A 17540-nucleotide genomic window follows, 5' to 3' on the forward strand; every position below is an offset into this window, starting at 1 on the left:
TGTTTACACTTTGCTTTGAACATGAGTGACTTCAAGATTTGAGATCTTAATTTAAAAATGTCACCTCATTTGTGTGTTTGAAATCTTCTATTTCTACAATAAAAAGAGTCAGGAAAACCAAAAGGTGGTTCCTTGAAAGAACCAACAAGATAAATCCCCAGCAAACTAACTAAAGGGCCAAGAGACAGTATCCAAATTAATAAAATCAGAAATGAAAAGGGAGACATAACAACAGAAACAGAGGAAATTCAAAAAAAATCACCAAATCCTACTATAAAAGCCTATACTCAACAAACCTGGAAACTCTAGAAGAAATGCATGGTTTCCTAGGCAGATGCCACATACCAGAGTTAAATAAAGAGCAGCTAAACTATCTAAACAGGCCCATATCACACAAGGAAATAGAAGAAGTCATTTAAAATCTCCCAACCAAAAAAAAAAAAAAAAAAAAAAGCCAGGGCCAGGTGGATTTAGTACAGGTACAGAATTCTACCAGGCCTTCAAAGAAGACCTGATACCAATTATTCTCAAACTATTTCATAAAATAGGAACAGAAGAAACACTACCTAACTCGTTCTGTGAAGCTACAATTCCTCTGATACCTAAACCACACAAGGACTCAACCAAAAGAGAGAATTTCAAACCAATCTCACTGATGAATATTGAAGCAAAAATACTCAATAAAATTCTTGCAAAACCGAATCTAAGAACACATCAAAACCATCATTCACCAGGATCAAGTAAGCTTCCTCTCAGGGATGCAAGATTGGTTTAATATCTGAAAACCATTAACATAATCCACTATATAGACAAACTCAAAGAAAAAATCATATAATCATGTTCTTAGATGCAGAAAAAGCATTTGACAAAATAGAATACCACTTCATGTTAATAGTATTGGAGAGATCAGGATTTCAAGACCCATACCTAAACATAATAAAAGCAATTTACTGCAAGCCAACAGCCAATATCAAATTAAATGGAGAGATACTTGAAGCAATCCCACTGAAATCCGGAACAAGAAAAGGATGTCCACTCTCTCCATATCTGTTCAATGTTGTACTCAAATTGTTAGCTAGAACAATAAGACAACAAAAAGAGATCAAGGGGATACATATTGGTAAAGAAGAAATAAAGGTATCACTATTTACAGATGATATGATAGTGTACATAAGAGACCAAAATTCTACCAGAGAAATTCTCCAGCTGATAAACTGCTTTAGCAAAGTGACTGAACACAAAATTAACTCAAATAAATCAGTACACAAAGGATAAACAGATGGAGAAAAATTTAAGGAAACAACTCCCCTCATAACAGCCACAAATAATATAAAATAACCAAACAAGTGAAAGACCTGTGTGACAATAACTTCAGGTGTCTCAAGAAAGAAATTGAAGAAGATCCTAGAAAATGGAGATATTTCCCATGCTCATGGATTGGCAGAATTAACATAGTAAAAATGGCTATCCTACCAAAGGCAATCTATAGATTCAATGCAATCCCTATCAAATCCCAACACAATTCTTCAAAGATATGAAAAGAGCAATTCTCAAATTCATCTGGAAAGGCAAAAAACCCAAAATAGCAAAAACAATTCTTAACAATAAAAGAACAGCTGGGGGAATCACCATTCCTGAACTTAAGCTTTACTGGAGAGCAATAGTGATAAAAAAAAACTGCATGATATTGATAAAGAAACAGACATGTTAATCAATGAAATAGAATTGAAGACCCAGAAATAAAACCACACACTTATGGTCACCTGATCTCTGACAAAGACACCAAAAATATACAATGAAAAAGAGGAAGCATCCTCAATAAATGGTGCTGGCTGTCTGCATGTAGAAGAATGAAAATAGACCCATAGTTGTCACCTTGTAGCTCAAGTCCCAGTGGATCAAGGACCTCAACATAAAACCAGATACACCAAATCTAATAGAAGAGAAAGTGGGAAAGGGCCTTGAACTCATTGACACAGGGAGAATTTCCTAAACAGAACTCCAATGGCTCATGCTCTAAGATCAACAATTGATAAATGGGACCTCACAAGACTCGAAAGCTTCTGTAAGGCAAAGGACATAGTCAATAAGACAAATCAGCAAGCTACAGGTTGGGAAAAAAATCTTCACTAACCCCACATCCAATAGAGGGATAATATCCAAAATATATAAAGAACTCAAGAAGATAATCACCAAAAAACCAAACAAACAGATGCAAAAATAGGGTATAGATCAAAACCGAGAATTCACAACTGAGAAATATTGAATGGCTAAGAAGCACCTACAGAAATGTTCAAAGTCCTTAGTAATCGGAGAAATGCAAATCAAAACAACCCTGAGATTCCACCTTATACTAATCAGAATGACTAAGGTCAAAACCTCAGGTGACAACACATATTGGAGAGGATGTGGAAAAAGAGGAAAACTCCTCCATTGCTGGTGGGATTGCAAACTGGTACAACCACTCTGGAAATCAATCAGGAAGTTCCTCAGAAAATTGGAAATAGATCTACCTGAAGACCCAGCTATACCACTCTTGGGAATATACCCAAAAGATACCTCACCATGCCACAGGGATACATGTTCCACTATGTTCATAGCAGCCTTATTTGTGATAGCCAGAAGCTGGAAACAACCTAGATGTCCCACAACAGAAGAATGGATACAGAAAATGTGGTTCATTTACACAGTAGAACACTACTCAGCTATTAAGAACAAGGACGTCCTGAGTTTTGCAGGCAAATGAATGGAACTAGAAAATATCCTGAGTGAGATAACTCAGACCAAAAGGACATACATTAACATGGACTCACTAATAAGTGGATATTAGCCAAACAAACAAACAAACCAATGACAACAACAAAACGTGTGCAGAATACCCAAGATACAGTCCACAGAACTCAAAGAGCTCAACAAGCAGACATGCCCAAGTGAGGATGCCTCTGTCTCACCTGGAAGAGAGAAGAAAGCAATCACAAATGGGAGGGAGGGAGGGAGCGACCAAGGAGGGAAAGTGGACAGGGTTGGGAGGAGTCGGGGGGGGGGGGAGCAGGGAAGACGAACCTGATCTGGTATTGGGTGAGGGAAAAGGACTGAAGTCCTGAGGGCCAGCAGAAAGAATATAAAAAGGAAACCTCAGGAAATAGGAGGTTGGGGGTATCCCCCAAAAAATGCACCAGAGACCTGGGAAGTGCAAGACTCCCAGGACTGAAAGGGAGGGACCTTTGATGAAAAGCTGGACAGTAGGGGGAGGAAATTTACAGAGTCCACCTCCAGCAGGAAACAGGAAGGATATCAAGTGAGGTATGGGGTTGCCATCCCACAGACACATCTCTGACCCATTATTGTTCCTGTATGAAAGAATTAAAGAGATGGGAATGGAGAGGAGCCTGGGGTAGAGAAGGTCCAGGGACAGGCCCAAATTGGGATACAGCTCAAGGGGAGCTCCCAAGACCTGACACTATTACTGAGGCTATCGAGTGCTCACAAAAAGGGATCTACCATGACTGCCCTCTGAAAGATCCAACAAGCAGCTGAAAGAGTCAGATGCAGAGATTTGCACCCAACCAATGGACAGAAGCTGCTGATCACTGTTGTTGAATTAGGGAAGGATAAAAGAAGCTGAGGAGAAGGGAAATCCTGTAGGAGGACCAGCAGTCTCAATTAACCTGGATCCCCGAGTTCTCTCAAACACTGGACCACCAGACAGCATACACCAGCTGGTATGAGGTCCCCAACACACATATAGTAGAGGACTTCCAGGTCTGTGTTCATTCAGAGATGATGCACCTAACCCTCAAGAGACTGGAGGCCCCAGGGAGTTTAGAGGTCAGGTGGGGTGGGGGGTGGGGGCATCCACGTGGAGAAGGGGTGTGATGGGGCAGAGATATGAGATATGGAGCAGTTGAAGGGTAGATGGGGCAGCAGGGTAGGGAATATGGAGTGTAAAAATATTTTTTAAAGTATTTATATTATTAAAAAAAGAAATAGGGCTGGTGAGATGGCTCAGTGGGTAAGAGCACCCGACTGCTCTTCCAAAGGTCCGAGGTTCAAATCCCAGCAACCACATGGTGGCTCACAACCATCCGTAACGAGATCTGGCGCCCTCTTCTGGAGTGTCTGAAGACAGCTGCAGTGTACTTACATATAATAAAAATAAATAAAAAAAAAGAAATAATACATGAAAAATAAAGTAGAAAGCACATGAAAAAAGAAAAGAAAAAGAAAACCTTATATTTTTGAATGACATTAAACAAGCAGATTTCATTTTTTTTCTTTTTTTTAATTTTTAATATTTTTTATTACATATTTTCCTCAATTACATTTCCAATGCTATCCCAAAAGTCCCCCATACGCCCCCCCACTTCCCTACCCACCCATTCCCATTCTTTTGGCCCTGGCATTCCCCTATATTGGGGCATATAAAGTTCGCAAGTCCAATGGGCCTCTCTTTCCAGTGATGGCCAACTAGGCCATCTTTCGATACATATGCAGCTAGAGACAAGAGCTCCGGGGTACTGGTTAGTTCATCATGTTGTTCCAACTATAGGGTCAAGCAGATTTCAATAATAGTTGTAAATTGTGAGTAAATACCACTTCATGTAATAATGAAGAAAAACAATATTGTAAGCAAAACCATTTACTCTGAATTAAGACATGTAGGATATGTATTCAGAAGATAATTTCACTAAGTGTTCCAATGCGCTGCCAACAGTAGCTCTCATTGTTTTAATTAATATATATATATATATATATATATATACATATATATAATTTATGCACTTTTCCAGGAATAGGAACTGTATCTATAAATCAAGAAGTTCTTTTTTATGCAAAACAAAGAACCTTTATCTGCATTTGTCATTATAATACTTAGATTATGCTTTTAAAATTTACGTTTAACCTATTTTGATGTCCTACTAGCATTTTACTCATAGCTTCCAATGATTTTTATATAAAAAGAACAATTCATATAGCATAAGAGAAAAATAACTCAATTTCTATTTTATTAAGTCAAGAGCATTCTTTTGAAAGCGCTAACTTAACTACTATTAAATGCACAGTGATGTTTCTGTGTGTTTAAAGTTTCTTCCATTTTATTGGTCATGTTTTTATCCTTTCCCTGTTTCCTCCAAGAACATTGAATTCACTGTTGGCTTTCAGAAGTTCTCAGTTAGTAGAATATTCACTTAAACCCTTCAGAAGGGCATGGACATGTCAGTTTGGAGTAGGGTGGGCATGGAGGACCCTCTCCTTAATTGCTTGCTTAAACCTCAGAACCAGTCAGATGCAAGGGATTACTATTATCATTTTATAAATGAGAACAGACACAGACAGCTTAAATAGCTTTCTTTTTTATTAGGTATTTTCTTTATTTACATTTCCAATGTTATCCCAAAAGGCACCCATGCCCTCCCACTCCCAATCCCTACCCACCCAGTCCCACTTCTTGGCCCTGGCATTCCCCTGTACTGAGGCATATAAACTTTGCACGACCAATGGGCCTCTCTTTCCACTGATGGCCAACTAGGCCATCTTCTGATACATATGCAGCTAGAGATATGAGTTCCAGGGGGTACTGGTTAGTTCATATTTTTCTTCCACCTATAGGGTTGCAGATCCCTTTAGCTCCTTGGGTACTTTCTGTAGCTCCTCCATTGGGGGCCCTGTGATCCATCCAATTGCTGACTGTGAGTATCCACTTCAGTGTTTGCTAGGCCCAAGAACAGCCTCACAAGAGACAGCTATATCAGGGTCCTTTCAGCAAAATCTTGCTAGTGTATGCAATGGTGTCAGCGTTTGGAGGCTGATTATGGGATGGATCCCTGGATATGGCAGCCTCTAGATGGTCCATCCTTTTGTCTCAGCTCCAAACTTTGTCTCTGTAACTCCTTCCATGGGTGTTTTGTTCCCAATTCTAAGAAGGGGCAAAGTGTCCACACTTTGGTCTTCGTTCTTCTTGAGTTTCATGTGTTTTGCAAATTGTATCTTATATCTTGGGTATTCGAAGTTTCTGGGCTAATATCCACTTATCAGTGACTACATATCATTTGAGTTCTTTTGTGATTGGGTTACCTCACTCAGGATGATGCCCTCCAGGACCAACCATTTGCTTAGGAATTTCATAAATTCATTCAATTTAATAGCTGAGTAGTACTCCATTGTGTAAATGTACCACATTTTCTGTATCCATTCCTCTGTTGAGGGGCATCTGGGTTCTTTCTAGCTTCTGGCTATTATAAATAGGGCTGCTATGAACATAGTGGAGCATGTGTCCTTCTTACCGGTTGGAACATCTTCTGGATATATGCCAGGAGAGGTATTGCAATATCCTCTGGTAGTACTATGTCCAATTTTCTGAGGAACCACTAGACTGATTTCCAGATTGGTTGTACAAGCTTGCAATCCCACCAACAATGGAGGAGTGTTCCTCTTTCTCCACATCCTCGCTAGCATCTGCTGTCACCTGAATTTTTGATCTTAGCCATTCTGACTGGTGTGAGGTGGAATCTCAGGGTTGTTTTGATTTGCATTTCCCTGATGATTAAGGATGTTGAACATTTTTTCAGGTGCTTCTCTGCCTTTCGGTATTCCTCAGGTGAGAATTCTTTGTTTAGCTCTGAGTCCCATTTTTTAATGGGGTTATTTGATTTTCTGGAGTCCACCTTCTTTAGTTCTTTATATATATTGGATATTAGTCCCCTATCCAATTTAGGATAGGTAAAGATCCTTTCCCAATCTGTTGGTGGACTTTTTGTCTTATTGACGGTGTCTTTTGCCTTACAGAAGCTTTGCAATTTTTTGAGGTCCCATTTGTTCATTCTCAATCTTACAGCACAAGCCATTGCTGTTCTATTCAGGAATTTTTCCCCTGTGCCCATATCTTCGAGGCTTTTCCCCACTTTCTCCTCTATAAGTTTCACTGTCTCTGGTTTTATGTGGAGTTCCTGATCCACTTAGATTTGATCTTAGTACAGGGAGATGGGAATGGATCAATTCGCATTCTTCTACATGATAACCACCAGTTGTGCCAACACCATTTGTTGAAAATGCTGTCTTTTTTCCACTGGATGGTGTTAGCTCCCTTGTCAAAGATCAAGTGACCATAGGTGTGTGGGTTCATTTCTGGGTCTTCAATTCTATTCCATTGGTCTACTTGTCTGTAGCTCTACCAGTACCATGCAGTTTTTATCACAATTGCTCTGTAGTACAGCTTTAGGTCAGGCATGGTGATTCCACCAGAGATTCTTTTATCCTTGAGAAGAGTTTTTGCTATCCTAGGTTTTTTGTTATTCCAGATGAATTTGGAGATTGCCCTTTCCAATTCATTGAAGAATTGAGTTGGAATTTTGATGAGGATTGCATTGAATCTGTAGATTGCTTTTGGCAAGATAGCCATTTTTACTATATTGATCCTGCCAATCTATGAACATGGGAGATCTTTCCATCTTCAGAGATCATCTTTAATTTCTTTCTTCAGAGGCTTGAAGTTCTTATCATACAGATCTTTCAGTTCCTTAGTTAGAGTCACACCAAGGTATTTTATATTATTTGTTACTATTGTGAAGGGTGTTGTTTCCCTAATTTCTTTCTCAGCCTGTTTATCCTTTGTGTAGAGAAAGACCATTGAGTTAATTTTATATCCAGCTACTTCATTGAAGCTGTTTATCAGGTTTAGGAGTTCTCTGGTGGAATTTTTAGGGTCACTTATATGTACTATCATATCATCTGCAAAAAGTGATATTTTGACTTCTTCCTTTCCAATTTGTATCCCCTTGATCTCCTATTGTTGTCGAATTGCTCTAGCTAGGACTTCAAATACAATGTTGAATAGGTAGGGAGTAAGTGGGCATCCTTGTCTAGTCCCTGATTTTAGTGGGGCAGTGAAACTAACAGAAGTTATGAAACAAGTGGATTTAACAGATATCTACAGAACATTTTAAATAACTTTCTAAGTTCTCAAAAGTTGTCCAAATTGAAGCATGCTATTATATCTAAAAGCCTGCTATTGATTTTCTATGCATACCAGGATCATCCTGAAAGTAAAAGGATGTTCTAAAATAATTGTTCAATGATTGCTATATTTCTTTACTGAATATTGTTTTTTTTATGTTAGTAGACATAAAATTGACATATTTGGAGACAATTTTCAATGATTTAATTTATCCTAAAGTTTAAATAATATGCATTAAAAATAAATTAATATTGATGAAAATATATTCTATTGTAATAGAAATTAGAACGATTAGTTTGTGTATTCATGGGGGTTTAAAATCAATTTTTACCTATGTTATCATCTTAAACTATAACATGAAATAATTTGTTGAATTCAATTGTTAATTTCTCTTTATTTTTAACTTTCTATAAAATATGTACAATTGTTCTGTGTTCAGTTTATAGTTAAAAAGTTACCCCTCTCCATAAAACATAATAACTTTATTATAATTTGTATCTCTGTAGGTGTTCAGATAAGTAATAATAATAATAATAATAATAATAATAATAATAAAAAGCCCACAGATCAAGGTGGCCTAAGGATGGTAGTGCTTTGTTCAAATTTTAACTAAAATGAGTTTTCTCCAGTATTATAGTATTACTTCCATTCATAGTACAGAATTTTTATGTAAAGATGTCTATTAGTAAAAGCTCATGAGAGTATTTGCTTAGAAGCTTCATCAAAATCTCTATGTCTCAGAGCCACATTTATAGGTGTCATCCCATCATGATGAAATAGCCCAGAACTGCAAGCTGTGTTTTTGTAGATGCTCATTTCAATATCTTTCTAGTTTCAAGTAAATGTACTAAACTTTGAGAATCTACTTCTATTGGTTTTCTACAAGATGAATCCTATTTCACTAATTCCAACAGTTTTCAGAACAAATGAAACATTAATTTAAAAACTTATTTTCAGAAATTAACACTGACTCCTTTGCCATAGAGTCTATGATAATTGGTACAATTTTGTCTCTTTACTAAAAGAATTCTAATAGTCTGGTTTGGGTTCTACCTATTATATGGATCTATTGGAAATGATCCATGTTCTGTTTGAAGTCAGGCAGCTTGGGCACAATACTAATATTGCTTCATGGTCAAGATCTTTTATTAAGGAAGCCAATAGCCTAATGCTTTTCACGTGTAGACTTGAAAACTTGAGGTGTACCACAAAGGTTTGTTAAGACCTCTGAATGTGGTAATAAGAAATATTCACGCTACAGCCTCTAGTTTGACTCATAGTCCCTTAACAAGATTATTAGCTTGAGGTAGAAGAAGGTGTGTTTCTTCAGCAGATTCATGCTTTGCAGTTCATGTCTCTGGAGACATCACCACAATCCTTGACTGTTCATTATTAACCTTCCTGGGAATGGTGCATGTGGTATTTATTTGCACTTTACATGAATGCTCATTGTAGTTCACTTCTGCTTGACTGGAATCTTTGTGAACCACCCAAGTAAGTAGATGGCAGATTTGCCTTTTGATACTACTGCTGTGGGAGATATCACAAGGGTCTCTATAAGCTGTGTGTCAGAATTACTTAGCTTCTGTTTCCTACACATATTTCCACTTACAAGTAATCTGAAATAGTCTGGTTTTTCTACTATTAGCCAGGTGCCCAAGGATTGCACACATCTGAAAGCCAGCAGCAGATGCCAAACCATATTGCCTCTCCAGAGCTCCTGGCAAGAGCAGCATCATGGAGCACATGTTTTTTCAGCACCAACTGAAACTAGAAAGTGACATCCTCCTCCCTGCCCCCACCCCCGCCATTGCTTTCCCTGTCACCATGTGTTTTGTTTTATCAGCAAGTGCCTGAAGACACTCAGTGAGAGATGTTGGTTCCATTCTGAATAGGACAGACGCAGCTATTGGATGGATCACAGGGCCCCCAATGGAGGAGCTAGAGAAAGTACCCAAGGAGCTGGGGAGATCTGCAACCCTATAGGTGGAACAACAATATGAACTAACCAGTACCTCCCAGAGCTCATGTCTCTAGCTGCATATGTATCAGAAGATGGCCTAGTCGGCCATCAGTGGAAAGAGAGGCCCATTGGTCGTGCAAACTTTATATGCCTCAGTATAGGGGAACACCAGGGCAAAGAATTGGGAGTGGGTGGGTAGGGGAGTGGGGGGGGGAGGGCATGGGGGACTTTTGGGATAGCACTGGAAATGTAAATGAAGAAAATACCTAATTAAAAAAAAAAGATGTAATGACTGGCTTAAGTCAGCAATCTGCTCAATTGTGCATGCATTTCAAGAGTACAGTTAAACTAGAGGACGGTGCATAACAGAAGAACACATTCATTCTTACTTAATGGAATTGATAATAATAGTTCATCCAATGTTCTAAATATGATAGACACAAAACTGAACAGGGCACTAGAAAGACTTGACCTAGAACTTACAATTCCTTTCCTTTACATATGTGTGTGTGTAAGGTATGCATGGGAGGCACGGGTACCACAGCAGACATGTGAAGGTAAGAGAACAATCTTATGGGAGATGTTCTCCCCTACTTCTTTATATGGAATCCAGAAATCAAATTCAGTTTTCCAGGAGGCAAAACTGAGTGCCCTTAACCAGCCAGGTACTCTTGCTGGCCCTTGAGCTACAGATTTCACAAACTACACAAGTCACTTGCAATCATCTTTTCTACTGGTAACCAGGGGGCTACATCATCTGTAAAGAGAAAGCAAAAATTAATAATTATTAACCAATACTTCCTTCATTTTCTGAATCCGAGAAATACCATAATTTTTAACACTTGGAAATGTGTGTACTCTGTCCTCTCCTATGGAAATGAAGTATGTGTATTTATACACGTACATGCACACAGAGAGTAGTTATCTTTTGAAGGTAAATGTCATGGCTTTTTAGATATTTTTTAAAATACAACACTATGAATTTACAAAGTTTAAATGGCTTGTGTTATTGGCATTACAGCTTTTAACTCTAAAACTCACTTTTATATTTGTTTTGTTTTTGTTTTTGTTTGTTTTTGGTTTTTTTTTTTTTTTTGAGACAAGGTAGCATTGGCTCTTTTGGAATTCAATCTGTAGACCAAACTAACCTGGGACTCATAGAGATCTGCCTGCCTCTGCCTCCCTAGTACTAGGATTAAAGGCCTGTGCCACCACTGCCCATCTGCAATTCACTTTTAATATTTTTTTCTTTGAAGTAAAAATCCTCCACATTATTGCCATCCAGGTCCTATTGCCTCACTCACTATGTTCCTCCCAGATTCATGTCCCCTTTTTATTTATCTATGGTGTGTGTGCGTGTGTATGCATGTGTGTGTTTATAACTCCCTAAATTTAGGTAGTCCTGCCCCTATGTTTATGGGTATGTGGGCATCCACGGTGTCATTGACCACCTTCAATAAAGTCACAACTCCAATAAAGAATGACTCTCTATCCCATTCTACATTTTTTAAAAATGGCACAGAGATTTCAAAAATATTTTATGAATGGAATCAAATTATATCCTTCCATAGTTTTAATGTAAATTAATACAAATGAATGCTCTACCTCGTTAAATAAAAATGAAGTGATATCGACAAGTCATTTTAACTATAGTAATCAAAATATCTTAACTTTTAAAAAAATCTAGAAATCAAATCTCATTTGATTTTCTATGATTGTATAATCATAAACTGCAGTTGGGATTATATAGTATCAAAATCATTCACAGAAAAGCAAGCTAGTAAACATTTTCAGAATTCCTTCTCTACCAAAAATCTTTATTTTTAATTTTTACTTTTATTTGTATATGTACGTGTGTACCAGTGCCCAAGGAGTCCAGAAGACGGCAGGTGTTAGATCACTAGGAGTTGGAGTTCTGGGTGGTCACCTGATATGGCTGCTGGAAACTAAGCTGGTGTTGTTTTCAAGAGGAACAAGGACTCTGTGCCATGTGTCCAGCCCATGAATCCTTTCTTTAACTAATTAGTGACCCTTATTGAATGCTTAGAACACTTAAAATGCTCGTGACCCTATGTAAAATACTCCACATTCATACATGCTCTTTCAATTTCCATAAAGTGCTTTATTACTTTGATTTACAAATAAGAACATTCAGGCATCATGGTAAATCAGTAAATCTTAGGTAAAGCCACCCATAACAATCAGGTTCCTATGCCAACACAGGTAATTAGATGGACAAACCCTTGAATAGTCAACCTTGTGGAGATAAATTATAATGCCTGTACTTTTGTGCAGCTTTTAACAAAATGTCCGAAGAATAAAAAGAGCAGTTTAGAGTTAGGAAAGACCCTCTGTCTCACAGGTCAGAGATTTAAGTTCAGTATTCCTGACTCCATTGATTGATTCTGGTGAGGCTGAAGATCATATGAGGACCACAAGACTGCAGGAACAGAGACAATGGAGGAGGGGCTGAAGGGACAGACACTCCTCACAGGCATGTCCCCCAGTGACCTACTTCCTCCAACCCTAGTTCATCTCTTCATTTTTCCAGTACTTCTAAAAATAATGCCACCAAACGGGAAACAAGTGTCTGACACATAAGCCAGTTGTGTGTGGGGTGGGGGGATGTTTCATATTTAAATCATAACTTTGTATATCCCAATAGGTGCAGTACATCTAAAGAAGAAACATCCTGCCACCTCTAGATTTCTATAGTTTCATCACCAGGGCTAGATTCATAGTCTTCAGGGGGCAGGAGGGAGAAGTGGGCACATCAAAAATATCACTGGGTCAATCCTTTGAAATAAAGATAAAAGGAGCAGAGAGAAATCCCAAAATACATTTTCTAGCAGGAAGAATATCAGGTCAGACTACAAGCAGCCTGGTATAAAGGGCAGAGGGATAGTATCTATACAACTAGCAGACAAAGCTGATGAGATAGCGCTTTGCTTTCTTGAACTGAAATTTTGAAGCTCAGTTTAGAGTTTTTAACCTTCCTTCCTCTCCCAGGTTTTGTTTTGGCCCGTACTTCTAATGCCTGGATTTTTTAATAGTTCCTTCACCAAGCTGTCTTTTCTTCCATTTCTAAGGCCATAAGAGAAACATTGCCAGACTAATGTGCCTAAAAATGTTTCATATGGGCCAATGTTTATATATAGGACATGCAGCCTCTGTGTTATGTAATACAGCAATCCATTAAAAAAGTGATTTCTCTGGCCTCTATAAAACAGTGGAAGGTTCAGGCACTATTTATAAAACATCCATAATAATGTTCAAAGTCGACCTGCCCCCCTCATGCTCAGTCATCCCTTCTCACTAATATTCCATGACCCTTGTCGCCCCCCTGTACATTTCTTTGAACTTCTTGTTCCTCAGATACCAACTCCAACAGCATTTCTACTCATTGTCTACATTCCTCCTATCTTGATCATACTATGGTTTAGCTCATGTATACAGCAGTTACTCCAGAGATGAAACTCCAATTCATCACTTTCTTGACGACTTCATCCCATCTTCAAATTTAACTTCTCTGTCCCTAAATGCTGGGCTATTTGTCATCCTGGTTGGCTCTGTCTTGTATTATATTCCATGAAGATATACTTTCTCCTTTCAAGTAAACTGTGACTTTAGCGTTGACACTATTTCTTTAATATGTCACAAAAGTTCCTGAATATGTCCTTAAGTACCCAAAACTTAGTGAATATCCATTCCATTAATACAACACATTAACTTGCTAACTTTGTGATGTAAGCTGTAATGACTCAAAGATTAGACATTTGTTCTTGGTGCCTGAATGAACATTGGCATGGCATACATGGTGTCTAACGACAGCAAACACTGTATCACAGCATTTGTAGAAGACACTAGCCCAGAAAAACTTTTGTGTGAGCATTACTTCTTCTGATTCATATTTTCTTGGCTTTCAAAATATTGCCATTGGCTCTTCTTCCATTCTGCTTATTTTTTTTCATATTCAAGTTGAAAATGGGACAAGCCTGCATCTAGACAGTATATTGGACCAGATGGAAAATTTTGAAACTAAAATGTGTCCTAAATTTTTAACAATCTGTTCCTAGTACCTTAATATTGTTCAAATAAGACATGAGGCACTGACACCAAACCTTGTTCTAAATAATTGTATGTGTTGAGCCTTTGCCACACTTCCATTCCTAAAGGATTAGTTATGAAGTTTCAATAGTGTCCTTGTTGGATCAGCACTCGTAATAGGAATCCCTGGGGGTAATTCCCAGGTAGTGAATTAAAATTGTTATAGGCGAGAATTATGATCACTTCACAAAAGAAAAAGAGGAAGAAAATTTCTGTGTGAAGGAGGCAATTCAGATGTGTGTGTTTGTGTGTGTGTATGCAAAAGAAACTTGAATGAATTTTATTGTCACAACACAGAATATAAAACTAAAGGTAGAAGCTGACTTATTTAGAAGTTTCAGATATGTTATATTATCCAGATCAGAAATTGGGAACAGAAACCATCTTCTAAATTTTGAGTTTTAATGTCAAATTCTACTACTGAACGACATCTTTTCTTCTTAATTGTTTGTTTTATTTAATTGTTTGGGATAATATAATAACATCATTTTCCCCTTCCTTTCCTCCCTCCAACCATTTCAATATATCTGTCCTGTCTAACTCTTTTTCATTAATTGTGATAGTTGGAAAGAAAGGTAGGTAGGTAGATAGATAGATAGATAGATAGATAGATAGATAGATAGATAGATCGATAGATCAATAGATGATAGGATGATAAATATGCATGTATTTGTACATAAGGACATACTGTTCAATCTGTATATTGTTACTTATATCTATGTTTTTAGGGCTGATCATTTGGTATTGGATAACCAGTTGATGTTCTCCCTGGAGAAGACTACTTGTCCTGTTCTCAGCATTCCTTTGTTGCTTGCTGTTCTTTGTGTATGACTAAGACCTCCTGGACTTTCTTCTGTCTGTTAACACGTCCACTGTAGTTGTCCTTGTTCCGTTTATGAAATGTGCAAATATGTGTAGTTTTACCCTTTATTTGGAAAACTCCTCTTTGCAAGAGACTGAGACCATGATTGAAAAATACAACCAGTCAAGTGCAGAGTTGTAGACCCTGATCCCAAGAGAAACATCTGCATCACACACACCCTGCTCCAAAGGCTCCAGGTTCATTCAGGAAGAGGGGATGTAAAGAATATAAGAAGCAGAGGAACTGGCAATTTGCTGTGATTCTGTGTCTCCTGGGAATGTCAGAAGCCACACCCATAAAGTCTAACAAACATGTTTGCCAAAACATGATGTGAATAAAAACAACACTAATAGCCATGCTAATGTGGAAGGGGGAAGGCTTGTGATGCCTCAGCTCTAGAAAAGAACTATAGGTCAGAACAGCTGAGAGTGAAAGAACTAGTTTTTACCAAGGTAGAGCCCATCATCAATTGGTTATACAATATAAAATTGTCACCTCTTAAAACATGCACATACAAATAAACCTATATGGAGTGAGTAGCTTCTTACAGTTATATATTTTATAATGTCTCCGAGTATCCATTATTTAGACAGAGCAGTAGGCTACAGAATGGGAAAATATTTTTTACCAACTACATATCTGATGGAGGACAATATCTAATTTATCTAATAAATGTTTCAAAAATGCACATCAAAAAATAAACTCAATTTTAAAATGCTGTTCAGATCGAAACAGTGAATTCTCAAAAGAGGAAATACAAATGGCTAAGAAGCACTTAAGGGGGTGTTCAACATCCTTTGTCCTCAAGGAAGTGCAAATCAAAACTTCTTTGAGATTTCATCCCACACCAGTCAGAATGGCCAAACTCAATAAAATAAATTATAGTTTATGCTGGTAAGGGTGTAAAATAAGGGGAACACTTATCCATTACTAGTGGAACTGCAAACTTGTATAGCTGCTATGGTAATCAGTGCAGTGGATCCTTAGGAAGCTGAGAATAGGCCTACCCAAAGATCTAGTTGCATTATTCTTGGGCATATACTCAAAGAACTCTACATTCTACTACAGGCACAGTTGCTTAATTATATACATTGTTCTTCTAATCTTATTAGCCAGAAATTGGAAAAGGACGACATGTCCACCTACGGATAGATACAGAAGTGATATATTTATTTTTTTTTTGATTTTTAATATTTTTATTACATATTTTCCTCAATTATATTTCCAATGCTATCCCAAAAGTCCCCCATAGCGCCCCCCACTTCCCTACCCACCCATTCCCATTCTTTTGGCCCTGGCATTCCTCTATATTGGGGCATATAAAGTTTGCAAGTACAATGGGCCTCTCTTTCCATTGATGGCCGACTAGGCCATCTTTCGATACATATGCAGCTAGAGACAAGAGCTCCGGAGTTCTGGTTAGTACATCATGTTGTTCCAACAATAGGGTTGCAGATCCCTTTAGCTCCTTGGGTACTTTCTCTAGCTTCTCCATTGGGAGCCCTGTGATACATCCAATAGCTGACTGTGAACATCCACTCCTGTGTTTGCTAGGCCCCGGCATCGTCTCACAAGAGACAGCTATATTTGGGTCCTTTCAGCAAAATCTTGCTAGTGTATGCAATGGTGTCAGCATTTAGAAGCTGATTATGGGATGGATCCCTGGATACGGCAGTCTCTAAATGGTCCATCCTTTCATCACAGCTACGAACTTTGTCTCTGTAACTCCTTCCCTGGGTGTTTTGTTCCCAATTCTAAGAAGGTGCACAGTGTCCACACTTTGGTCTTCATTCTTCTTGAGTTTCATGCGTTTATCAAATTGTATCTTATATCTTGGGTATCCTAAGTTTTGGGCTAATATCCACTTATCAGTGAATACATATTGTGTGTGTTCTTTTGTGATTGTGTTACTTCACTCAAGATGATGCCCTCCAGGTCCATCCATTTGGCTAGGAATTTCATAAATTCATTCTTTTTAATAGCTGAGTAGTACTCCATTGTGTAAATGTACCATAATTTCTGTATCCATTCCTCTGTTGAGGGACATCTGGGTTCTTTCCAGCTTCTGGCTATTATAAATAGGACTGCTATGAACATAGTGGAGCATGTATATATTTATACAATTAACAACTATTCATCTGTTAAAAATGTCATTACGAAATTTTCAGGTAAATAAATAGAGATTTTTTTAAAAAGTCATTCTGATTGAAATAATCTAGATCTAGAAAGAGAAATACAGTATGTATTCACATATAAGTGGGTGTTAGTCATTAAGTCAAAAATAGGTAAGCTACAACCCCCATAGAGAAGTTAGGTATAGAGTAAGAAATTGGAAGAGAGAAACATATTTCCCTATGAAGGGGGAATAAAATAGATAGTATGGAAGGATGGTGCAGAACTGGGAGGATCATATGAGGAGGAGCATGGAAGGAAGAGGGAAGTATGGAAGGTAATAAGAGGGGCAAGTAAAGGGTCATTTGAAGAATTGTACTGAATCCTAACACAGTAAGAGCTTCCTAAATCATATTCACATATGAAGGGGATGATCTAAATGGAATCATTAAACAACACAGGGCAAATGGATCTAGAGCCACAGTGGTACATCTCTTAGCACCAAATGAAGCACCTAGCTATGAAAATGGATTGACTACACC

This window comes from Mus caroli, unplaced genomic scaffold (assembly GCF_978045245.1).
Source record: "Mus caroli unplaced genomic scaffold, Mus_caroli_1 scaffold_18, whole genome shotgun sequence".
Classification (NCBI taxonomy): Eukaryota; Metazoa; Chordata; class Mammalia; order Rodentia; family Muridae; genus Mus; species Mus caroli.